We start from the raw sequence: 27,355 nt of genomic DNA on the forward strand, positions 1-27,355 counted from the left end.
TTGCTAGATATTTTGTTTCGAAGAGCTTTTTCGTGTTTTTGTCGCCGAAACAGAAAAAAAAAAAAAAAAAAACGCGCGATATCCGTCATTTTGACAAGCTCGATCGAGTCTCCTAGATTTTTCAAACTGGAAATCCAGATTTCGCGAATTATTATTACTATCAATATAATTATTCATCGGATTATTAAGCACGTTAAGCAATGTCGTAACAATATTTTTACAATGCAACGTGTGCTACAATGTGCGTTTCGTGTTATTACACGATTAATACAGATGATGGTGTAAATTTCCTAACTATTTGTACTTTGTTTTACTTCGTTTCACTAATCTTAATTATTCATAAACTGGTGGCAAAGATCAACTCATTGGCAAGATGTTATCTAAAAAAAAAAAAAAAAGAAAAAGAAAAGAAGAAGGAAAAAAGAAAGAAAATGTTAAATCGCAGCTTATGTCTCCGTTAAAAAATTGTAATTGCGAAACTAGGAAACATGATGCAATTTTAAAAACTGCTTATCGCAAAACTGTTATCGTATCTTGCTACTAATAACCCTTAATATATATAATATATAATATACACACGTATCTTATCGTTTTATTTTTATTATTTCCAACTCGTAATCGTAAAAATATGAAACCAAAAAAAAAAAAAAAAAAAAAAAAAAAAATCAAACAACACCATTTAATTACACGCACAGTCCGAATGAAAAGTTGCCACAATGTTAAAAACGAACAACCGCACTTTCTCCCTTCGCGACGAAACAAACATAATTCTCTTCCATAAAAGGGAAAAAATTTTTTCCACGAAACTAAAAAATGTATACGTATTCCATGACCTTCCTCTTTCCCACATCTCGTAACAAACAACAACAACCGAATCCTCCTCCACGAATATTTATTATTCCCGAAGAAAGAAGAAGAAGAAGAAAAAAAAAAAAAGCAGAGAGAAAAGAAGAGAAAAATAATTTTTCCATCACGCAGATCGCTTCTTTCTCTATCCTCGAGAAAAATTTCCATCCGTAACACACAGGCGGAACGAAATAGAAGGAAATGATCGCGAGGGAACCGTCTAGACTCGCGGGAGGAGGGGGAGGGGGAGGGGGATGGGGGTCGCGTGGTGTCGTCGCCGGGGTGGTTGCGCTGCCCGCCGCTCGATGGAGAAAGTTGCGTGAATGGGCAAGTGAAGGGGAGGGGAGGCGACGCCGCAGGGGGTGGAGGCGGGGTTGGAGGGGAGGGAGAAAAGACGGGGGAGGCGAGTGAAAGTCTTGACGTTCGATAAACCGGCTGCCAAGCCGCGCCAAGGTCACGGCCGTGGCCTCCACCGGAGCCAGCAACCCCCGCGACGCTGCCCCACTCCTTTTTCCACCCGGCCTCCTCCAGACGATTATTAGGACGATACGGAATCGACGGGCGTCTAGCGTCGACGTCGTCGGCGTCCTTTCGACGACACGGGGTCAAAGGTCGGCCGGGAGAGGTGATGCAGACGTCGGCCAGACGCGATTCCTTCCTTCCTTCCTTCCTTCCTTCCTTTCTCTCTCCTGCGATATCCCGGGATTTCTGGATCCAGGTTTTATTGTTATTATCGTCGACTATTTAGTCTTGGCGTTGTATTTGCTCTTCTTGATTTTCTTTTCTTTTCTTTTTTTTTTTTTCATACTTTAACGAAATGGGTTTGCGCGAGCAATATTATATTCCGTGTGTAATAATAATTGTCGGTGTTCTTTTTTTTTTTTTTTTAGAAAGGATGGAATATAGGGATGCAGCTACAAATCGCTCGGTAAAACAGCGCACGAGTATTATATAGAGGATAGATATGGGGCCCTTTCGTCACTCGATCGGTGAATTGCAGCGTTTGTCAAGTCGCGAAGCTGTGTTTTCAAGCAAGCAGGAACGCGCGAAATTCGTTTTTCTCCCCCATTCGTTCTCTTCAGTTCGATACTCGTTTTTCGATACCGATTATCCTGTAGGCCTGCAGAGAAGTTTTCTTAATTATCCCGTCAAAACAAAAGGAAATCGATGCGGCTCCCGTGGCTGGTAAGGCTAAGGTTGCAGATTAGATATTACCGTGAAAGCGCGATCCTCCTCCTCCTTCCTCATCCAAAGATAAGATCCTCTCTGCTCGATGTGCAAGGAAATCCGAGACTCCTACTCGCGGTGGCCCGTCTCGTTTAAAATTCGTTCCGATCGACGATAAACCCAATTAGATATAAATTGTTCGACGAGTTTAAATAGAATCGAGTTCTATCAATGGTAATTAATATATCGTTTCCCTCCCTCGATCAGTTGCTACGTGCTTTCTTTTTTTTTTCAGATCGATGAGACGAATTACGCACAATCGAAGAATTTCCATTGCGGCATTGAAAGAATAATTCACTGTACAAAATTAATCTGAAAAGATTAGATTTTTAGAAACGAAAGATCTAAACGAAAGATCTTGAAAATTCTATCCGTACTCGCGATTACACTTACGTACTTGGTCATCGTAAGCTTCCGCCCTTTTTACGCTTTTATACGAGTGGCTAAAACGAACGGATCACGTGATCGGCCTCGGTCGGTAAAAGGTATCTGAGACGCGAACGCGTATCGAATCCGCACGTCAAATTGTCCGCTCGTTTGTTTAATGGAATAACCGTGGATAAGAGAATGCTAAGCTATTAGCGTCAATTCTTAGCAGAATTTATCCCTCGTGGAATACAGCCGTTTATATTCCCTATTTACGTAATATAAAATTGGTATCGCGATTAAAACGATCGCGAGGCGATGAAAAGAAAATCCTGTGCATGTTACCGACTCTCGTCGCCGTAATCCGCTTTTAGCATACCTACGCGTCCGCCGCGATCCTTCGCAGACTTCCGCTGTTTCACGGTCCACGTAGGCTCCCGCGATGATGAATATCAGCAGCCCAGACACGACTCGTGCTATATGTGTGCACGCTGTTTTGCGTAACTGCTTTTTTTTTTATTTAAGATAAGAATAAAACGCGAAATAATTAATTTCGATGTATGTATGTTCGATGAAGCGTTTTTTTTTTTTTTTTTTCCCCTTTCTTTGTTTTCAAAGTATATTCAATTTTTATCCACAGTCGCGTGAAAGTAAGCGAGATACGATATATTTCGATCTGATTTTTATAATTAGTGTATAAATGTGTAAAAAAAGTATACGTTGCGTTTGTGCAACGTATTTGTTACAGCATTTATATATTAACTGATTAAATTGGATTGAAATGCGTTGCTTTCCAACGAATTTTCGTACGAATAAACATAACAAGAAAATGCTACATTGAAAGATAAGATTGGTAATAATTGGTAATATCTAACGTGTAACATTTTAATTATTTTCATTTCAGAAATATCAAGTCCTTTTATCCATTGTATCGATTTTATAAAATTGGAAGATGGAGTTAGTATTTTTTTTATCATACCCAAGTGCATAGAAAATCATATCCTAAATATATCTTTCCTATATAAAAGCTAATAATAAGAGAGGAACTCATTTGCAAGATTCTGCACAATAAAAAATTACAACACGCAACAGGTAACAACAAACAAATCTTCCGTATCTTCCGTAAAAAAAAAAAACTTCAACTTTAAACACACCTTTCTTTCTTTCTTTCTTTCTTTTTTTTTTTTTTTTTTTTTTGCTAATTAAAAATTTCCACTCGTTACAGATCCTTGTCAATCTTCTGATTCGCAAATCAAACTCCTCCCTCACCCCCACCCCTCTCGTTCCTCATTTCCAACCAAATGGCTCGCGGAACGACATGGAAACGACGTTGGAAACGAATAGAGAGAGAGAGTCTTGGCGAGGGTTTGTTTGCAGAGGAGCCAGACGAAAGCGAAACGTTGCTTGTTTACGCAATTAGACGTAGTCTAAGGCGAATCTCGGCGAAAACCTTCGAAGGGGTGTGTCCTTCGTGACGATACTCTCGCGAAGGAATGGAAGAGACAGTGAATCCGAGTGTGTGTGTGTGTATATATATATAAGTATATGCGTGTATCAGAGGGAAAGAGAGAGGAGGGGAGGGAGAGAGTTTGTGGTTTCGTGGATGACCTTGACCGTGGTGGATCGATCAGCGGGTGAAACCCGGCAGTCGCCATGACTACGAAGGGTCCTCTACCTTCGTCGCGAGAATTCCAGCCGAATTCCACGCCTCCCTCTCTCTCTCTCTCTCTCGGTCTCGACGACGACCCGCGGGGTCACGTTCTTCTTTCCTCGATTCGATACCTCGCCACGAAAAGGAGGAGGTTCGCGTGATGCCGAGTGACCCGAGCGGGGAAGTTGAACGGTCGCGGTTGCTCGTGAGAACGATTTCTTCAAGCTTTTTTGTCCAAGCCCTTTCTCTCCTAATCCTTTCCGATCTGGAATTTTTTTCTTTCTTACTTTTCTTTTCTTTTTTTTATTTTATTTATTTCGTCCAACGAAGGGGAGAAGGATTTTTCTTTCTTTTTTTTTGTTCGTTTGCACGATTCGATTTGCTCTTTGGAATTCTCCGGGGAAAGTTGGAAATTTGCGTAAGGGAACGATATTGCGAAAATGATTAAGGTGTTGATTACATCATTTGGGGAATGATTTATTTTCTTTTCTTTTTTTTTTTTTTTTTTATCATTAATTGTTGGATCATTTAGAATTTGCAAATGAAATTTGAGTTAATTTGAATTTTCTTCTAATTAATCCGTTTTTGATCAATCATACTCGTAAAATATATCTTTACGACGATACAACAATTGCCGAAATTAAAATTGCAAATTGGTGAACGGGCAAGAAAATTGCATTTCCAAAATTCTTATCGCGAAATTGAAACCGAAATTAGAAAAAAAAAAAATCAAATCCCTGTCTCCCCTGTCTGGTCGGAAAAAAAAAAAAAAAAAAAAAAATTTCAAAACTGCCTTAAACGATGATCGCCGATCGATCTCGAGAGGACAACAAGCACCGCTATCGATCAATTAATTGGACCCCGTATCGAGGCTCCGTTTTGACGCGACAAGCACGAAGCGTGAACGGAAACAATGTATCATGGAAAATTCAACGTCTCCTCTCGCGTGTACTCTCTCACGAAGGGAGATACGTACGTGTAGGAAACACGTTGGACGATTTTTTCTTTTCTTTCTATCTTTTTTTCACGATACACAGAGGGAAAAATTGTTGGGTCGATGCGAAGAGAAGAGGAAGAAGACAGAGAGAGAGAGAGAGAGAGAGAAAGTAGAGTGGACGATTTCTTGCCTAACCTACCTTAACGACGATGGGTTGGCGACAAAATAAAGTGGAAGCAACGGGCCAGTCCTTCGATAAATCATTTATTAGCGTTTAATGGGCAAGTCTGGGGACGCCTCGATGCGTATTCCGTTTAATAAGACGGTTCGCCGAACCGAACCGATAATTACACCGTATACCGTCGAGACGTCGTGGCACGATACACGCGCTTGCCTCGCTTGCCTGTTTGCTCACCGCCGCAACAGAAGAGTCTTTTATCGTTTTTTTTCTTTTTTTTTTTTTTCACGAGATCCAGATTTTTTTGTTAAAGGAATCTTCTCCTTTCTTTTATATGCTCGAATGCTAATTGTCGAACAATGAGGATGAGGAATTTTTGAAAGTAAGTACGTAAGAATATAAGTTATGTTTGAAATGTAAAGATTCTGGTAGCGAGGACGCAATAAAGAAGAAGTTACGTACATTTTTTGATTGATCGATCGAGGGAAAAATTATTTTCTCCAATTTATTCCAATTATTAATCATTTTCACGCGTTTTTCGACCGACTTTCTATCGGCTCTAGGATTCGGCGAACCTGTCGAAAGGACATCAAGAGGTAACTGTTCGTTTCTCGTTCGTGCCTCCGTATGCAGAGCAAACAAAGGGTGGCCGAGGCAAGGGGCGAACCGTAACGAGGCAGTGAAAGTGGGAGAGAAAGTGAGGGGAGGTTGGAAAAGGGAGAGCGTCGTGTCCGGATAAGAGGAGTGCGAAGAGAGAGAGAGAGAGAGAGACAGGCGGAGGAGGGATGTATAGATAGGTTCAAGGACGACCACGCCCTGTCTGCTATGGTACACCACCCTCTCTGGCCGATCCTCTCCCCCTTGGTTGCTTTTCGCTACGCAGTTCGCAAATCGCCTGGAAACAACCCCTAAATTTCAGGGCCGCGTCCTCTACGCGGCAAAGGATCGCAAAAGTATCGCTCGTTTGCTCGCTAATTCGTGCGTAAAAGTTGATCCGGATCGTCACGCTGCATTTTCCAAAGCGTCAATCGCGATTTTCTCATCGCCTATTTTTCCCTTTTTTTTTTTTTTTTTCCTTTTTTTACCTGCAGCACTTGATCGAGCGATGTAACTTTTTTTTTATAACGTTTTCTTTTTTATTTATAGTTAAATCGTATCATAATATCGTATTTATAAATTATTTCGAAGAACGAGCAACGTAATTTCGAACGCGTTTTCCGTTACTCTACACGGCTTGAACGTGTTCAATCTTCGAAGAATCTTTTTCTCGTGGATAACATCGACTTTATTTCACTTTTCTCGGAGCGGAATTTTACGTCGAGCAGATTTATTATCGTGAAATTCGAGGATCCGCGCGAAATAGGTCACCGTACTTGTCGCGTCCGATTTCCGCGAGTTTCGCTGCGCGTACGCAGGTATGGAAGTGCGCATGCGCGAGCCGGTGACACGCGGTTTATCGCGAACGCAATTAACAACGATGGGCGACATTGCTGTTTCCGGCCGCGAATTGTCACACTGATTCAGAGAAAACACGATCCCGGTATCTCGTCGAGGCGGAAGATTAGAGATGTGGCCCCATGGTCTCGCGTGAGACAGCGATAAACGAATTTGTATCGCGTCGCGCGACGTAAACCGTGACATTTTTTTAGATACGACGGGTACAAGGTCGAATCGAAGGTCCGAAAAAAGGTTAAAATGTTACCGTCCGAACACGGACTCCATTTCGATTTTCGTTTTTTTAAGGGAAAAAAGTATTTTATAATTTTTCTTCGCTCTTAAATATCGAACGATCGATAAAATAAAAATAAAAATAAACCTATTTTCAAACGGAGAAGAAAATATATATATATATGTATACCGGTATCTTTTATTTCGGTTCAGCAAATATTCAAGTTCTCTTTCGGCGAAATATATTTATTCCACACAAACAATTATGTATTATGCAATTTGTAAATGTTGTGTGTAATTATACCGCAAATGAGTTATATCTAATCTAAAGCTGTGACGTGATGATCTACAATTATACCATGGATGACCTACAATAGTTGCAAAAAGTATTTGTACATCGTTATATCTAATATCTAATACGTAATAATTAGATAATTAGATCCAATGTATAACGTATTTTTGCATTGCGTGCGACTGTAATAATAATTTTTACAAATTCACGTGTGCAAAGTGAATGGGACGTGCGCAAATATTTTCCGCGGCCACGTATATAATCGAATCGTGATCACGTGATGTTGAAATTGGACAAGGGTCATTATAGATATCGCGTTAGACCCGCATTCTCTTTATTCTCCTTTGGGGGGCTAATCTGTGGATTATATCTTCGAAGATCTCACTCCAATGTAAATCGACTCGGTAAATTCCATTCGTTTTTTTTTTTTTCTTCCACTCTCTCGATTATATCCGTATAATTAAGCGAAACGGCTTCCATTCGTCTCATTGCGGTGAAATCATCCGCAGACAAAAGTAGCGCGTAACCTATCCCATGCAACGAGTGTGTGCAACACACTCGCCTCGAATTATCAATTTTCCCGGAAATATCTCTGAAAATCTTATTGATCGATACCATTCGAATTCGACACGGTCATCGCGGTGATTGACGAACAGAATTTTAATTAAGCTCGCCCGTTACGTAACTCGTGAACGCGTAATGGAATATAAATAACTCGAACGTCGATCGTGTTTACGGAGATTGTTTACGAGACTCTGACAAAATTCATTAGATACACGCTTTTTTCGCTTCTTTTCTCTTCTTCTTCTTCTTCTTCTTCTTCTTCTTCTTCTTCTCGTGGAATTTCAATAGTCGCACTTCTTTTCTTAATTCATTGTTTTAATTCCTATTTAAGATTCGATGTATTACGATACGTTCCTTCTATCGTTATATATTATATATTCTTTGCTCGAATTAGTAGAAACGTTTAACATTTTTCTTGTTCCGTTTTTTTTTTTTTTTTTTTTTTAATAACCAATTAAAAAAGAAGGCGAGCGAATTGTCTAATTAATCAACGGATAAAGATATTATATGCCAACAATTTATTCTTCGAATAAAGCTCGTAAAGGAAAATGTTTCGCTTATTCTTATTCTAATTTATTCGCGATTAAAATATAAAACTTATCCTTGGACGAATTAACGAGCAACAAATTCGAAAGCAAAGGAGTAAATTGAAATAATTCCTTATATATTGTAAAACATCTCTCTTGTTCTTCTTCATTTCCGATCCCGGATAAATAAACATAATACGTGATAATCAACATCAATACTCGCATTCTAGGCGGATAATTTAGTTCCCGGGACGAGGATCGAACAATAAGCCGATTGTTAAGAAGATATCAGGAAAAAAGATCTATCCCCCCAAGGTCGTTGGAATCGAAGAATTTCCTCGTTGTCGCCTCGTTCCGACTCGTGTAACGATGGCCGACGAGTTTAATATCTCCGCGTAAGCACGTAAAGTGCATCGACGAGGGCTGACCCTCGACCTCAGATAGGTGGCGCACGGCCATTATCGACGCTTGGGGCAGCGAAGGCAGTGAAAAAAATATCGGTCCAAATAATCCAGAAAAAAAAAAAAAACACGATAAAGAGACGTTCCGCCTCTCGCTGTCCCTCGAGTCGATCGAGTGAATAATTTCGCGCGTCCCGTTCTTCTTAATAATTTCCATCCGTTCCAAGATCTGTCGCTCGATTAACCTGACGAGGAGGGTTGTTAATTATTCGGCAACCCGACTCGGTTTACTCGGTGATTATTATTTATTTCCTTTCTTTAGCTCCGCGTTTCGTTCGATAAAATTTGAAATTAAATTTTGAAATCCACGCGTTCCAATTTCTTCTCTTAAAAAAACAATAAAAAAGGAACAAGGATATAGAAATATAAGAATTGGAGAAGATCGGTTAAACGGGTAACAAAGTCATATATTTAAAATTTCAAAGGTTCTTCGAATTATTAATTGTAATTTCATTTCAAATCGAGACATCTTTTCTTCTTTTATCGTCAAATTCTATTCGAACAATAATCCATCCTTCCATTTGCAAGAATCTCTTGGAAGAGGATTTTCTCGATTTCTTCGAAATCCCAGGTTTGGCTCAGCATTGAGACTTTTGTTGTATCACGCTGAGAGAAAGGGAAGGAAAGGATCATCGATCCGTGAATCTTTGAGCGAAATTATACCGGCCGATCGTAAAATCCGTCACGATCCGTGGCCAAAGTGGGCAGCCACTTTGCGAGCGTGTATACCTCGTTCAATTTCCAAGCGAAGGCGGCACAAGGAGGGACAGAGACAGAGAGAAAGGACGCCACGGGGCGGAACCCTGACCCTCGACAATCCGCCCCTGCACGGCCCTCCGCTTCGAAATTGCGTCAGAGCTCGGTACCAATTAGCCGAGAGTAATCTCGTTTTTCGAGGGTTGGGACGACTGGCTCACCGAAAACGAGTGGCCGCATTGTGAGACCTCGTTGTGTAACCTCGGGATCCGGTTACCGAATGAGAGACTCTCGATTTCTCGAAACGAATTGGATTATTTCAACGGGGCCATCTCTTTAATTCTTTTCAATTTTTTAGATTTGGAATTTTCCAAGTAAAGTTTTTAAGGTTTTCGAAGAATACGAATCGTTATTTGATTCGAATATTTTAATATTTATAAGATATTTAGAAAGTTTCAATTGTCTCGATTTTCCTGTATAACAAAATTCTGCAATTTTGAAATTCGTTCAAAATTGAAAATCTTATCTCGAAGATACGCGAAGTAAAAGGACGGGTAACACGAATATGTTGGAAAAGGGTGGGATCGATGGATACAGCCTAATTTCGTCGAAGCATTAATTAGTGGAGCGTACTGCATGCGATCATTAACTCGCAGTATGCGGCCCTAACCATTTCGAGGAACTCGCGGTTCGAGGGAACGATCGATCGATCCATCCGTTTATCGAATATTTCCCATCCATGGCGCGTCTTCCGTTTCCGAAACTACTTTACAGGCCGCGCTCACTTGGTTTAATTAATTAAGACGTTCGTACGGTTTCGTCCTTCATATAAAACTCGTGCGATCGATGAACGATTTAAATTGTTTATTCGTTTAACTCTGCGAATCTTTTATCGAAGGAAACGGAAAGAAAAATATTCTATCCTTGTTGTTGGTGTGATAACATGCAAATTGAACACGTTACTTTTTTTTTTTTTTTTTTTAATTACAGATCAAAGTAGAGCAACGATTATAAAACGGATACGCTGCGCATATCCAATAAAGCAACCAATTAATTATTTAAGAAGAAAATAAAATAAACATTCGGAAGAAACATTCGGATAATTAACCCCGTAAAAGTAATCGAATCGAGTAATGCATTTTACGGAAACACAAGTGATACATGTATAACACGTTTCCCATAGAATTCTGGAGGAGGAATGTCATCCTCCGGGCGAAGCTTCTTCCACCACTTTCGATTTCTTTCTCACCCCTCCCTCCACGGACAAAGAGGGAGGAAGAGAGAAAGACTGGAAGGAATGGCGAGAACGCCGGTTGAAGTGTCGACCCTGGATTAGTTTTTGCGAGGGTGGCCTCGATAGAGAACGTTGGTTGACGAGGGTTGGCGTACTCCCGCCAAGGGGTGTGGAGGGCAAAGCTTTGGGGCTGGCTGGCCAGGGTTTGAGAAGCTGTTTGTCGGCGGAACGGATGTCTGGGTTGGGGTAGGACGCGCCCCAGAAGGTCGTCCGAAGGACGAGGATGGGGGTAGGGGTAGGTCAGCACCCACCTACGCATCCTACGAATCGATACCCCTTCGATTTAACCCCGGCCGAGCACCTACATCTTTCGAGGCGTAGCCGCGTCTTGTGGGGGGAAAAAAAAGAAAAAAGGGAGGGGAGGAGGATCGTTTCAAAACATGGAAAATTGAACTCTCTCTCTCTCTCTCTCTCTCTCCCATTTTCTCTTCCATTCTCGTTCAATAGAGGTTTGGAGAGGGATGGGCGACCTTGGGAAAATAGGTCCCGAAAAGGGAGAGAGTGTTTGGAGTGGGTATTAAATTTTCTCCTCGGAATAAAGTACGAAGGAGGAGAGGAATGATTCGATCAACTTTTCTGACTTTCTAAATCTCTAATTATTTGCGCCCTTGTTCTCGGTAAAATTGCGATTTCTCGATACTTTTTCTCGCGACCATTTTCTCTTCGAAATTATCGCACACGTATTTGTTATTCGTGATATTCGTTTCAATCGTTTATAAGTTAAAACGGGTGTTTAGATACCCGTTGTTAAAGTATTTTGATCTATAATGATACTTCGAAACGTATTCCGCATTTTTGGAAAATTCGACGCAAACGATAAAAATTAAATTGTTCGTTAAATTCTTAGAATAAAAAAAGTTTCTTCTTTATTAAGACATATCTGCGTCCCTTTAATTCTTCTCGACACGAAACCGCGGCCGTAAAATTTAACGTTATTTTAAATTTCCTTAAAACTGCCCTCTTAAAGCGATATCAACGATACGCGCGTATTTATAAGATCTAATGTTCGAACCGGATCGAAACTTTCCTCTCCTTTTTTTCGTATCCTTTTTCGAATCCAATTCTCGAAAATGATCGGTCACGGCTTACTTCGTTTATGGCCTACGCGTAAACGATCATGCATATCTCAGGTATGTTGCTGTTTGTCGAATTCCGTCGAAGCCTCGCCGAGGAAGCGACTCGTTCGATCGACTCCTAATCGTTCGTTGCACCGGCTGCGATCGTAAAAGCGTCAAGCGCTCGTAAAAACGTCAACCGCGTGTCCGCGCGCAAAACAAGCGATCTTGCATCTGCATCGGCCAAAGTGTACGTTTCGTGTCTTTTTTTTCTCTCCCCTTTCCTTTTTTTTTTTTCTTTCATCTTTCTTTATTTCCTGTGTGTAACAAGAGTTGAAATTGGGAGGATTTGGAGGGAAATGATCTCGCAAGCGGGGGAAAGAAATTTAAGTGTTAACATGTAAAATCTTAATTAGAGTACGTTCAAGATATTTCTCTTTGTGTATTAAGATTGTCGGTAAAAAAAAAACGATATCATCGTCACGTTTAATATTTTAGGAGAAAGAAAATATTAAGATACATTATCTTAGTTACATTTCCGACAGAAGGATATAATTTAAAGAAAATAATTTCGTCGATCGTTATTTGTTACATTTATATGTAACACGCGCGCAATAATCTTTAATCCCGATGCTCCGATAGCCGATTGCCCAATGCAACGTGTCGAATTTTCGACTGCACCCGTGCCGGCCACGCAACAGAGGCCACCAACGAACAGGTTACAGGTTTAATCGCGCGTGTCCTGAAAGCTTGGTAAGACTCGGGCGCCGTGAAATGCACGAAGAATTCTGATTACGTAATTCCGTGGCTGCCGCCAGATTCGTTTTCGATCGCGAAACACACATAATTCCATTCTCGAAATCGTCGCCAGCTGCCCACCGTTCCACTTCTTCGAGACAAATTATAGCCCTAACGTACAACAATTTCCTACGAGAGAAGATATATAAAGAAAAAGAAAAAGAAAAGAAAAAGATTGACTGGATTGCGAAAGAAAATAAAATAAAAAGAAAAAAGAATGAATAAGATCGAAGGATAAAAAGTAAAGAAATCGGGCGGAGATTTCGCGCGAATTCGAGCGATGATCGTGCCTCTCGTCTCGTGTTTCGTTCACTTCGACGAAGTATCGAAGTTTAAACGAGCGAGAAAAGAGGACGCGCGTTCTCTCGAGAGGGAAAAGAGCGACACCGATTGGCATCCCTTCGAAGTCGCGGGAGAGCAGCTTTCTAGGGGACCCCTCCGCTTTGACGACGACGTCGAACGATCGATCGATCGGTTAGATATACCGTAACGCTTTCCTTTTCCGTGACAAATTGACGAGGAAAACTCGGCCTGCCGAGAGTTGGCCGAGAATAGGAACGAGATCTCAAATAGGATATCGGAGATCGGCCTCGAGCGTTCGATTTGTAAATAGGGATTGGCGATTTGCGAGCCAGTACATACGTTTGACGCCTTCGTTGAATTAGAATCAGGTGGATCGTTATATACGAAAATTAAAGCAAGTTTGAATTCGCGAGTTGCCATGCGAGTTAATCCCAGAATCAAGAAGAAAAACGAAAAGTTTCTCGGCTGAAAGTTAAAACCAAAAGTTCCTCGATCCACATCCGCTAGAACCTGTTTCCCGTTTTCGCTATATCCTTTATATATATATACATACATATCCCGACACACAATTATTTCGCCATTAAAAAAACGTCCGTCCCTTTTCCAACGTGAAAAAGGACGATCGACTCGACCCGAAAGAGATGGAAGATCGTCGAGGATCAAGGAATAGCGATCCTGAAGATGGGACGAGATTCGTTATTTCAGCGTTCCTTCCAGAAAAGGAGGCGCACGCACTCTACAGGTCGAGTTTGCTCGAGAGAAGGGGAAGAGAGAAGAGAGTGGGGGAAAGAACGAAGAAGGTCCGGACGCATCGATGAAAAGTCATGTGCCGTCGCGCGTGCATAGGAACGTCGCTGGCCGTTTGGCCGTCTCAGGACACGCACGTGCGTGTTGGTGGTCACCGGTATTCTCGAGCGCGCAGGTAGATGCAACGCGCGCACCGCATGGTCGCCGAGCGAGGGGAACGGCGGAGAGGAGAGGAGGGGGGCGGGAGGAGGTAGACGAGCGAGTAAGCGTGGAGCAACAGTGGTGGCGGCAGCGCGCGGGGGAGGGCGCGAGGGGAGAGGCACGGAGTACGGTAGGGGGCACTAAGAGTAGGAAAATTCAGGTCGCGCCTTGACATACTTGTACTTACCACGTGCATCGGCCGAGCGGCGCATGCGCGTCTTGGATGCACCGCACAGTGTAGTTGCACGCGCACCCGCGCGCGCCTCTCCTCGGCGTTCTGTCCCGCCAAAACCGACCGAGTCTCGTCCAACTTTCCATGATTTCCTACGCGTTCGATCTTTCGCGTATCTTTCCTCCTTTATTTTCCTCCTCTTCTTCTTCTTCTTCTTCTTCTTACTCCCTCCCCTCCTCGCTTGCCTTTTATCGCATTGTTTCTCGGATACCGAGGAGAGTTCTCGATGCGCGATGATGAATCACACGGCTCGCGTTGTGGGGATTCGCCACGAAGGCAGATTACGTTCGTGGAAATTGAATAATGACGCTTGCACCGCGAATGTATATACGGTTTGATGTAACCGGCTGGCAGAAGGCAATGACGTTTTTTTTTTTTTTTTTTTTTCTCTTTCTTTTTCAAGAAGTAACACACGTCTCCCGTGGGCCGACCAGAGAGAGGATTATGCAAATGTAACGCGCGTTTCGTCACGTTTTAAATTAAGATCGACGGTCGATGCTAGAGAATCCGTGGTCGATGTCAGCGATATTAGACACAGCGGTGCGATGCGCGCGTTTCGCAATCGATTTTTCCCTCGGAATTCGCCACGGCGTCACACAAGTGTATAACCATCGACAGTCGAATGACCATCTCACACGGATACGGGTGATCGCGTTGTGTGTGCGTGTATCGCGCACGGTGACCGCGCGATACAATATATTTCCCGTAACGTTTCGCGATTCGCGTTCAATTCCAATATTATCGCAACGATTACGAGCGCAATGATTGTAAAGCCTTCTCTCGTACGTTCTCCTACGTTCGACCTAATTTTCGACGGCGTCCATTTTCCGGTTGTTCCTTCACTTGAGAGGGGAAGAGAGAAAAAAAAAGATACGACGCAATCGACGAAGATCCGGCGGTTTTTAACGCGCCGCGAATCCGCTCGAGCTTATCGTGCCACGACGAATATTCCGCAAAAATAGATCACATTTCACTGACAGGGAAAATGGCGTAACACCGTTTTCATTCGAATCGAGGTTACGGTATAATACGTCTGCCGATGATGGCTACAAACGTCAACGCCTATCCACCCATTCGTCTTCCAGCTTGATACAACCAGCCAATGGATATTTTCTTGCGAAATCGGTCAACGAGAAAATACGTTTGAAAGAAAAGTTTATCGGTTATCCGAGAAATATATATTCTCGTTGGAGAAAGGGAGAACGTTGCGGATGGAAGAATTTTTTTGCGGACAGAGTATACTGGATTGATTCGAGTTTGAAATTTGAATATATATTTATATTCGACTTTCGGATATTCTCTTAAAAAAGTAGACACGGATTTGAAAAAAAAGAAAGTGTTAATCTAATGCATAAAATCTGTTGAAATGATGATAAATCATGGAACGAGAGCTGGTTTTAGATCGAATCAGGCCTCGTAACGTAACTTGGCATCCAGGTTTCGTGGATCTCTCGGTGAAAAATGTCGATTTCGTAGCCATATCCACGGGAAAAGTGGCCTTCCACTGGTAGATTTGCCTGCGAGGGAAAGGCGAATCGGTCTCTCTCTCGAGCTGGTCGCTCGAAGAAAAGGAAAGAGCCGGAGAAAAAACGGCATAGTTTCACTGTCCGCTGTTGCGGTGTGCGGATTCACGCGACCTTAAGCCGACTTCTCACTGTGGAATCCCCTTCAAGCTACTACTACGTCCGACCGAGATTTCTTTTTTTTTTTTTTACTTCCTTTCGTTTCCCCTTCTTACTAATTTACATCGTTTAATTTCTTCTTTCTAACGAGATCAATCCTCGATACCCAATGATGGTATTATATACCTACTTCGACTAAAAAAAGACACTTCCTTTTTCGAACCATCGCTCAATACATATACATATATATTTAATTGTGCGAGTCAGATCGAGAAATTGGATCGATAGATAAATTCGATCTTTATTTCTATCGAAATATTTTTTTCATACGTTGATGATTTCATTCTTTTTAAATATGTAATCCTATTTTAGAAAATTTTAGAAAAGTGAAAAGATGATGAAGGTATTTCATCAAAATTCATCAAAATCAATAATTATTTATAATTTCACAATAATAAATCCATCCCATTTTGAACTTTATTTCTCGAAGCTTCGATTTAATTTTTTAAAATAATTTAGTCGCTATAAATTTAATTCAAATAACAGAAAGTTTCGGTTTGATTGAAGAGAAAGACGTTTCGAAATATATTTAATAGAAATGATGCAATCGTCAATCGTAGAAGAGGATGAAATTCAAATTTAAATTTCGAATTTAACTTCAATTCTAGTACAATTTGTCTGTATCCAGTTCTTTCTACCTACCTAAAAGTTTGGAAAAAAACAGCGAGGAAGGAAAAAAAAAGGAGAAGCAATGTAATTTACAGAATATCGATTTCTGTCGTAACTATACAGACGATAACACCGAGGAAAACGGTGTCACGAGAGCCAGTCACGGAAATTAGCAAGTGCGCTTTGATCACGTTGAAACAATGTATTTTTCCAAACGATTTGAAAGAACCGAAAGAACAGAAAATTAAAAAAATCGATAATATAACGTCGGTCAGAGTTAGGAGGATAACAATTCGTTTAATGTTTTAGTACGCGATAAATTTGAAAATTTTTCTCTCAATCTATTAAAAATTGATCGTAATATTAATGCAAACATTTCATTTGTAATGATTTTCAATCAATATAGTTATAGTTGTATTAAAATCGTAATTATGAAATAAGATTCGAACAATTTTCTTTTTCTATCATTTCTTTCGAATTTAAATTTAAATCCCCTGGATTAATCTTTTGATTAATTTTACTTGTCGTGCCAATTTAATATCAAGGTACGATAATGATGAGTTATAACGAGCTACAGACATTAGCTTAGAGATAAAAATATTCAATAACTAAGATCTTGAAAATAAAAGGCTCTGCCAATTAATCTTTTTTCTACGAATTACAAAAATCATAATAGATCGCTTACGAGAGGATATATAAATATATTTGCACAATTTGATGCATCACGATCAATTGTCAACAAACTGCGAGAAAATTTTAGGCGAAAAAAGTGTATGTTATTACCTTATGTTAATGTTAGAGATAATGCCAGAGGGAGAAGCATGGACGCACGTATCCGAGTGGCGGGAAAAGGACGGCGATAGATCGGTCGAGCGTGAGTCGGGCTTAAAGCGATGCAACGATGCAAAGCCAAGTAGCTTATCTAGGCCAGGGCTAGCGTGGCGAACGAACTGCTCGCTCGCTCGCTTACCCGCGTGTGTACACGTATGTAAGTAACACGTAGCGAGTGTTGCACGTGCGTGCACTAATGAAAACGGAGGATCACGCGCGCGAGCGATTCGTTTCCCGACCCGAAACGTCGTCTCGTGCGAGCGCCTACCTGCACACTTGTCACTATCTCCTTAAACAGATTCGCGTGTGTATGCGTGTAGATGCGTCTATGCACACACGGTAGTCGGTGATCTCGTTCGAATCACTTTCAATTTGCACCACGTTTGAATCGGTATCGGTTTATTTCCACGTCAAGATCGGCCCGTCAAACGCGTCGTGTGCCACTTTGGACCGATCATGGCGGACACTGCTCGCCTCGTTTCACGATGCACTTGTTTGGAATATTTTTTTTCCGATGCTTGACGTAAAGGAGATTTTTCTTGCAACGAGTGATATTTGACGGTGGAATTAGTAATCTGAAATTAAGATATATTTTAAACAAATATATTCTTAAAATATATTCTTAATAATTGGAAAAATAAAAATTGATTTGACTCCATCAGTAATTTTACTCGAGCTCGATTTCTCGAATCTCGAAAACTCTCGAATCTCGAAGACACTCGATAATTCATGTCGAAATCTTTTCAATCGATTGATCAGTGAACAGCAACGATGAATATTTAATTATTCATGCAGTGATATATTATATTTACGATCGTGTGTCATTTATAAATATAATAATTTAAAATTCCTCCTTTTTTTCGCGCGAAATTTAAATCGAAAAATTTCAAGAGTATTCCCTCGACTTTATTTTCTCACATAAATTTCTCAAAAAATTGTTTCATTAAATTGTCGAGACAACCAACGTTCAAAACAACCATCTGCAAGCTCAAAAAAATAAGTCCACGATGAACGATACGAATGAAATTTTACTTTCATCGGAGTTTTCGGAGATCGATCTCGATCGTATTTTTCAAAAAAAAAAAAAATACAGTCAATAAACCAACACGCGAATTTTTATTACGTAAGCTCGACTCTCGTCGCGATGTTTATCTTCGAATTAACGGCACAACTTTATCGCCACAGTTTTTCAACCAACGAGGGAAACATCGACGAACAAACATCGTCGCGGATCGAGGCGATAATACCACATTGTAGCTCGAAACGCCGCGAGAATATTGCTTCGAGGATTTTCCTTTTGATTTCAACCTCGAAAAACAGACAAACAATCGTCTTTTTTTTTTAGATTACGACACCAGATCGTTCCCCTTAACAGTATAATTCGCAATATTTTATCGTGCATATGAATCGAATCTCGTTCAATAATTTTTCTCATTATCACTATCTTAAAATACAAATTTCCATGATAGAATGAAAAAAATATACGTCCTTAATGTCAAAATCTTTGTGTTTATGACAAAGTAGCAATAAAGAATAACCATGATGTATCTCTTTACATATTTTTCAACGCTTTGATATCATAATTCTTAAATACATAGAGAATACAAAAACAAATTAATAAAGTTGCAGGTATTATTCACTATACCCACACATTACATACAGGATTGATTGATCCTCGCACGGTTAACCTTGTTCAAGTCGCTTATTCTCTACTATATATATATACATAGATACGAATCAGCTTCATTATCAAACACGTACATACCATTAATGAATCGTTAACGGATGAAATATAAATAAATATATACTAATTTTCTAAAATTAGACAGATATTCCCACGTTTCTATTCCAATGATTTCAAAGAAGAAGAAGAAAAAGTTCGAAAATCAATTCTAATTCTATTACGAGGGAGTTTACCAAAAAAATAACGCTTGCCATTCGAGGAAGAGCACCCCGAGAGAAAGGACGGATGGTCGTTGTGCGATTAGCGATCGACCCAGAACTCGAGCGCGTGTGATAAAGCTCGTTGACCGGTTGAACGTTCTCGGGTTTGTTTCGACCCGTGCAGAGGATAAGTGTTATCGATTCGCGCTATCTGTCGCGCGCGGCTAGCCGCCGTAGTAACTAGAACTCGAAGCAGGAAATAAAACCTGAGTCACTTTTAACCGCGCTCGGATGACGCAGCGTTGTGCCGTGACACAAATGAAGCGTATTTTTGCTCGAACGAAACGGATAGGAGGAGGGAGGACTTGGGCCCCTCCCCCCCTCCTCCTCTCTCAACCACCCTTCTTCGCCTGTGGCCCGCGTGCGGCGTTTTCCACTCTTCCTCTCGCTGCATCTATCCGCTTGGAAATGCGCGACGTGTTCGAAATCGTTCCGGGAGAGATTGAAATTCGTCGGACGTTCGTCGGGCTCCGCCGCGCCGTTGCACTCTGTTGTGACGTCAATGGTTGAGCAGGCATGCAAACACGGCGACGAGGATACAGCGAGGAGATACGATTTCAAGGATACCTAGGAATCGCCGCGAGGAGTCACCGACTCCTCGGTTACCGGTTGTGGCTCTTAACCCCCTCACGATTTAATTGAATCGTGGCGTTGAAACGTGGCGTCGTCGATCGTTTTTTTTTTCTCCTTTTTTTTTCCTCGTCTTCTTTCCTCTTTTTTCCTAGACATCGAGATTCGAGAAAGACAGATTCGGATAGATTATCAGATATCATCAATTATACATGTATGTATAAGAATAATTAAAGGTAACGTGATTGATTAAAAAAATAAAGAGAAGTAGTTCTTTAAATACCTTATGGAACAGTTTGCAAATGAGTCAAAGTCATTTTGGAAAGATGGAATAGTGAAAGTTTCAAGGAGAAGCGTTTAGAACATTCTCTCTATCATGAGATGCATAACGCAATGTTTAATTTCACTTCGAGCCTCTAATCGCTTATAAATAAGATAATAAAAGAATAATATATCCATACTTATTAATATTAATTTATAGAACACAATAAAATTTGCAATGAGTAGCTTTGAAAATCTTTTTCTCAGTTGCAATAGCGCATATAATTGCACTCGATAATTTCAATCATTAATTAATACTCACTCGGTTAAACGCATTCATTCGAAAGCGATCCAAATATAAATTCAAATTAACATTGTTTCGAATCGAATCGAATTATCTCCAACTTTTAAAGATCCAAAAGTTCGCCATTCTCAACAACAATCATTTCTCTTCTCCATATATATATATATCTATATACATATCACCTAAAAAAAAAAAAAAAAACAAACGATACATATATTTACAATCCACTTTACTCCACTCTATACAACAAGAATCGTTTCGTATCGCATCATCGTTCTGTCACTCTAGAAAAACGGAAACACGGGGGGAGTGGGAGCAGAATTCCTGAGGAACGCATTTTAGCGGACGATAACTGGCTAGCTAAGCAAACAGGAGGGGAAGAGATAGCGGAGAAGAAACCTATACGCGTTCCAAAGATCCGGTAGGGTTGAGGAGAGCGGTGTTCCCGTCCGGTCCGTTTTCCCAAGGGTTTTTTTCCCTCCGCGGACTCGAGGGGAGGGGTGGGGGGAGGCATCGGCTTAAAAATAGGTCGCCGGTGAGCAGGATGTGAAAAATAAGAGTCGCGGAAGGTGTCGGTGTTCTCGGTAGCCGCTTCTCTCGCGCACGATCTAGCCGTCCATTCCTCTTCGTCCTCCGTCCGTCTCCCTCTTGTCCGGTTGTTTCCTTGGTCGCTTACACACAGAGTCGTGTGTCGGTCCTCTCTTAAGCCCGGTCCACACTGACGGACAATTGAGGAGGGGCTCGGTGTCAATGGAAACTGGCATGTGCTACGTATATGTATATATATATATATATATGTATGTATGTATCAATTTCGGTTTTTTGTGCGCCATTATTTCGTTTGTTCGCTCGACAACGGCTTAGTATGGTAATACGATATGTGTTTCTATTCTTATTGGATCGGATACGCGTGTATCTCTTACGAGTTTCTCTCTTCGATTTGCCTTTGTTTGAAATATCGTTTTCTCAGTCGGTCCTTTAATTTTGATACATCTGCGGATGAATGGAAGAAACAGTTAGGACAGGAGTTTATTTCCAACTTGAACTACGAAAGTTGTTGGGATAATTCAAGAAAATATATCGTAACGAAGAATCCACTTTTACTTACGTACGAAACAATCATTTTTTAACAAGGAGATTCGATTTTCGATCTATACATCCACTCTGCCTATACGATCATAAAATTCAATCATAAAATTTGTCCTCCTCGTATACGCATTACCAACGTTTTATTTTCGCCTAAAACAAAATAAAGTATCGTTATTAGGTTATTGGGACAGCCACCCTAGTCCGCGGCGTTACCCAATCGCCCGTCGCGGGCAGATAATGTCTGTCAGTGTAGACCGGTCTTTACTCCAAAGAAAGAGAAAGAGGGAGAGTTGATGCACGCGTTGTGCGTCGCACGTGTGTTTGTGGACGGGCAAACGCTCCGTCGACTCTCGTGCTCCTTCTCCGCGAGAGTTGCAGTTGCAGTTGCACGCTCGGTGGGGGTACGCAGGCCTTGGGAGAGTTCGCTGCACCTCTCGAGTCCGTCCGTTTGTCCGTCCTCCCGCTCGCCTCTTTTCTAGCCCTCCTACCCGCCTCACCCTCCTCCACTGCTGTGATGGTGCTGCTGGTGCTGCTGCTGCTCCTCCTCCTCCTCCTCCTTCTCCTTCTCTCCTCTTTTCAGCTCGTTCTCTCGACGACTTCCCCTTTCCAAGCCGAGACGTGCACACGCTAACCGGCCGCTAGAGCTTCGCACATGCATGCACGCGACTCTACGCTCGCGTTTTCTCCTAGCGTTCGTTCGTTCTCTCCCTCTCCTCTTTATCCCCGACACGAGGATCGTTTGGGCAGACGCGCGGGATTCCTCGAGCGGGCTGCTCGAGCCGTTTTTCCAACGCATCCGATTTATCGCTGGTGACCCCACCGATGTGATTTGCAATCGATTTGTCTCTGGATGGACAAACGTAAAAAGGGAGGAGAGGGGGGTTTCGCGCCGGAAAATTCTCGGGGGAAATCCTTTCGAAGCCGCTCTCGAGCGTTTCCGTGCCACTAGGAAGAATGGAGGCCTGCCAGTTGGCAACCTTCTCTTGAGAGAGAGAGAGAGAGAGAGAGAGAGAGTTCACCATCGCGACCTGTTCTTAATCGCCGATAAACCGGATACCGCTCTTCTTCGCGTCTCCTCTTCCAATTCTTCCCCCTCCTCTCGAGAGGGGAAAAAATAATTCCCTATTCCGCAGCGAGTTAAATATAAGCGCGAGCGTATAAATAGGCTAGGGAAGAATTTGCGGGGAAACGAGAAGCGTATGGTGAATTAAATACGATTCGACTTCCTGCCAAGAAGCGGGCGCCCTGCAACTCGAGAGAGAGAGAGAGAGAGAGAGAAAGTTGGCTCGTGGTTCGGGTGGAACAGTGCCAAGCCTCTCCCCTGATCAACTTTGTCAGATTCGCGATAAAGGGACGTTTCGTAGCGATAATCGAGCGCCCCGGACCTGCCTCAGTGTGTTATCCGCACGGTTGGAAATATACTCTCTCTCTCTCGGTGAGCAGGAACTCCTGCACCACGTCCTCCTCCTCTTCGGTCGTCTGGAGGAGCGCGCGCAGGTGCGCGCCTAGCTCGCGAGATGCGGCCTCGATAAAACGTTTACGGCCGCGAATTATTCCCAAGCGTAAATGCCGCGCGAATGACTTATCCGTTGACGGTTGTTGGCTAGCTTCGATGAATCGATCTTCACGGGGAGAATCCCGTGAGAACTTTTGAGCCTGAAAGAAGGAAGAAGAGAAAGTTGGTTCGAATCGTACAACATTAATCGGATATAAGGAGAAATAAATATAAGGAGCATCGGGTGATTTTTAAATCGATGGGGGAAGGAGAGAGTCGGTTTGATGGATCATCGTTTGGAGGGAAGCGGGCAACGCCCAGGGAGCGGTAGCGCGAGGTGCAGCAACCGAATGGAATAATAAAATGGAGAAAGAAAGAAAGAAAGAAAGAAAGAAAGGAGAGAAAAAAAAAATAAAAGATCGTTTAACGCGACGAAGAGGAGGGCCGCCGCAGCGTGGCGGCTGGCTGTTCCGGCCGCGTGTGACCGAGCACATTGTAGACACAATAAAGGGGAACGCTTTAAACAATAACCTCGCGGCTCGTTTGGCCGGACGTGCGTCTAAAGCACGCGTGTGAGAGGGCGCGAGTGAGTGCTCCGCCACTCCACGTTATATTCCTAACCTCTCCGTCCTTTTCCCTCCTCCTCCCCAACCGTACGCATGCGCAAATGTATGTATGTATGTATGTATGCAGCGCACCCGTGTGTCGACGAGGAGAGTGTGTGCACAACCGTGAACGTGTGTTCGCGCTCGTTCGAATACGGAGTGCGGACCTTGGAAGCCGTTCGTAGCGGATCGAGGGAATCTTTCCGGTTCTCGCGGACGTGAGCCAAGGGGGATTCTTCTTCTTCTTCTTCGTCTTCGTGCGAGTCCTCCTCGTCTACCCTCCGTTTCCTCCTCCTAATGCCGCTCCCCCTACTCCTCTCCTTCATCTCCTTCTCTTCCTTTTTCTTCCTCCTCCCTTTTTCTGCTTTTCGTGTTCCTTAAACCAAGATTGAGCTATTTGTAAGCTCGTTTCTTCCTCGCTCGTACTACACAATGGTAAAAAAGGAATATTTCGTACGGTGATTATATATATATATATACGATACCTTTTTCGATGTATATAAGTATCGTTAAGTCGTCGTTCACCGATGGAAACGAGATTTCTCGCTTTTTTTTTTTTGAATTGATCTGTAATTAATCTGTAATATCGAATGAATTGTCGTTAATTCGTAGACAAGAAAGAAAGAAAGAGAGAAAATTTGTTTCCAATGGAACTAATTTCCTCCCGATTACGAGTCATTTTTTTTTTTTTTTTTTTAGAAAAGATGATCGTCTCGCACGATAAAAACCACGTCGATCGTAGTTTGTTTTTAATTATTACAACGCTGGCCGGGTTTCGATCACGGAATAAAGAAAGCTGGGGCTCGCCCGTGTCGAGCAGAGACAGAGATAGAGAAAGAGAAAGAAAAAACTCACGACAGGGAAATTGGCGTAATAAGCCGGTGTGTGTTATATGGAACGTGGCGGCCGATTTCGCTGGCACAGCGCCGCGGATTTTTCTTTCTCTTGGTAAGCGCGCGCGTGTGATTTTCGCCGTGGAAAGGAAAACGTGAGCGGCACGCACGCACCACTCGCACGAATCGACGCACCCTCGTGTCCTTGGAAAGTCCCGATCACGAGAGGCCTCCTTCACGGTTTCTGGCACTTGGAGCAGGCTCGTTCGGCATGGCAACCGGTCGCGGAACCGGCCACCGCTACTCCTCTCGATTCTAATCGAGTCGAAACGACACGGCCACGGCTTCCCCCGTCAAACCAACGCGTATACTCGTTCCGACGGGGTTAGTCGAGTCATCGTTTCCCTTGCCTCCGCAGAAGTGGAGGCGCACACGGTAAAATTTCGCGAATTCGTCTTGGTGAAATTACGCACGGAGTAACGTTTATTGCCGGATGCTCGCCCCTAGTAAAGTAATTCCCTTTGGAAGGCCAACTTATATACCGTGCCCCTCCACAACTGTTTGAATTATAAATTTAATGATTTTTTCTTTTTTTTTTTTTTCTGAATTCAAATGGATAGATAAAAGTGGAGACTTCAAGTTAAATTCTGAGAAAATTATTTTTATGGCGTTGTATACAGTTTGAAGGCATAACTTTCCGATTAATTCGAAGATAGTCGCGGTGATATTGAAAAAGTTTATATATATATATATATGTATATAATAATTTTACCGTCGATGAATTGGCGATTTTGTCGTCCAATCGTGTTGGCCCAAACGTAGAGTAAGTATGATGGAGGAAGAAACGCGTGGCGGACGAAGAAATCATCCGCGTCGAAGCGCCAACGAGAGAAACGTAGCTGTCGAGGAAAAGTGCGCGTTAGTCTCGGCCTGAATCGCCGGCTAATACCTTCTTCCTCGTCTCTTTCACCTCCACGCTGGAGGGATAACAAGAAATTAAAATCGCCGCGAACGTCAAACGAAAGTCGGGTTGAAATTTTAGAGAGATTCGCTCATTTCGCTTTCTGTGCCTTCTTCGTTTCTCGTAGTTTGAGATATTTTACGATACCTCATTCTGATAAATAAAGATCCAATGTATGTGTCATTAATAGATTAATAGGTGTCATTCTAATAAAATAATCCGCGACTATCCTATCTGTGAAATTGTGGATGTTAATGCGTTGATAATTTTAATGCGCAAAAATGTACATTACGACATTTAAAGAGGCAAATTTCTATTTAAATTCCATTTCTTAGTTGTAAGGCAAAATTTTATTTTACATGAAAGTAAAATAAAATAATCTAATGAATCATCGATACCTTTACAAACTTACAATTTCAAATATATATTGGCAATCAAAACAATATAATAAATCTTAAAAATTATGACAGAACGTATTATTATTTCATTTCAACAAAATTTTGACATATATACAGTCTGTTAACAAATTAAAATTTTCATCCATTTTCTCTGTAATATTCTGATTCAAAAAAAAAAAAAAAAAAAAAACAAATAGATCTTTATTTAAAACTCGAAGAACGCATAGAAATAAGAAAAACAACATAAAGAATAAAACTAGAATGCGTGTCAGTAGAAAACTAATGATGTCTACTTCGAAGCGGTAGGGTAAATATTCTAATTGCAGGGAAACACGCGGTTGGAAAAAGGCCTAGATACACTTTCTTCGCTGTCGCTTGGACAGGAAACGTCGCTTCTCTTGCCCTGCAAAAAAGGAAATTTCTCTTTCGTCGTTTCCCTCCTTTCGACTTGTCCAGTCCCGTCCTTTCCTCTTGTTTCCTCTCCTCTCCTCCCCTTCTCCTTCTCCCCTTCTCCTTCCCCCTCCCCCTCCCCAATAAATGACATCCGACCGATATTCGATCGATGGGCTCGATGGGATGAGAAGAGCCGGTGGTGTTTCGCGAGCGAAAAACGCGTGCGCGGGGATCGAATGATCGATGGCGTCGAAAGGCTGATGGATCTCACTCTGGTAGAAAGCGGAGGAAAGAGAACGCGACACACACAGTTGCTGGTGGAAAATTGTGCCGTGGAACGAAAACAAAATCGACAGGGGTACGCGGACCGCGAAAACGAAAGTGATGATACACGAATGGATTAGATGGGTATACATCGTGATATACTATACGTCTTTAGATTAGAAATTTGCACGTTAAGAAGTTAATTGTTGCGCAGAAAGAGAGAGGATAATGTATGGCCAACTTTTTCTCGAAAGAAATCTTTTTTTTTTTTTTTTTCGATTTCTTTATCGAAGATAGAAAAATTTAATATCGTATGGATAGACTGTATTGTGTATCGTATGCGATGCGTGGTATTCGATTCTATACGAAGTGCAGAGATGAGATAAAAATGATTAAATTACTACTTGGAAAAAATCAATTTTAATATTTTGAATTGTTATAAGAATTATTGTAAAAAAAAAAAGAGAGATCGAATTGGAAAGTTATTGGAAAGAATTCAAAAACGTGTTCACACATCATAATTTGCGCATAACCTCTCAATTAAATAATTTTTATTTAACGTATTATATCAATTATTAATTGTTATTGTTAATTCAAAAATATTTCCAGAAGCTACGAAGAAAATTAATTAAATTAAGTCCATCGTACCGCGAGACGTGCAAGATAACCTAACCTAAACAAGATAACCTATATTTAAGGTAAAAAAAAATAAAGATTCGAGTTTCTTCTCTATATCCTCTATATCGCTCATGGTGGAATACAGTCGCACGAATAGCCAATGGGAGACGGGTAGGATGCAATTCGCGAGGATAGTCGAATCGGAAATAGAGCGGTTGTCACAGAGGAGCACAAAGTGACGTCCCGTCGCGTCGCGTCGAGGAAACACAGGACGTGAAGCTGTACGGTGATGGATTAGAAATCGTACTTTTCCTGGATTGGGCGTCGTCCCGTTCCGAGATCGGCGAGAGTTACGAGGTTTTCTCTCCCAGGCCGGCACTTGTCGGCCGTTTTTGCGCGAAAATAACTCTCGGTGACTCTCCACATCGCGGCGAGGGTCGACAAATCGAGGATAG

General features: G+C 41.8%; 1 protein-coding gene and 2 long non-coding RNA genes across 8 annotated transcripts in view; 1 reads left to right on the forward strand and 2 right to left on the reverse strand.

Annotated features, from left to right (window-relative positions):
- The window catches only part of LOC147656642 (uncharacterized), a 36,434-nt gene extending 21,413 nt beyond the window's left edge, over positions 1-15,021 (reverse strand). The window contains exon 1 of the long non-coding RNA XR_015293945.1: positions 13,999-15,021. This is a non-coding gene — a long non-coding RNA (uncharacterized LOC147656642). The remainder of the gene's footprint in view (positions 1-13,998) is intronic.
- Positions 1-27,355, forward strand: part of Eip74EF (Ecdysone-induced protein E74) — a 152,126-nt gene that overhangs the window by 72,098 nt on the left and 52,673 nt on the right. The window lies entirely within an intron of this gene.
- Positions 20,057-24,011, reverse strand: LOC116415333 (uncharacterized). Of its 2 annotated transcripts, none has more exons than XR_015293943.1 (4): positions 23,919-24,011; positions 23,601-23,809; positions 21,353-21,483; positions 20,057-21,237 (listed from the first exon to the last, which is right to left on the reverse strand). It is a non-coding gene; the product is annotated as an uncharacterized LOC116415333 (long non-coding RNA). The 2 variants fall into 2 exon arrangements; XR_015293942.1 differs by having other exon boundaries at positions 23,527-23,809.

Source organism: Apis florea, unplaced genomic scaffold (genome assembly GCF_048593485.1).
Source record: "Apis florea isolate Af1SG1 unplaced genomic scaffold, ASM4859348v1 contig_3517_pilon, whole genome shotgun sequence".
NCBI classification, from domain to species: Eukaryota; Metazoa; Arthropoda; class Insecta; order Hymenoptera; family Apidae; genus Apis; species Apis florea.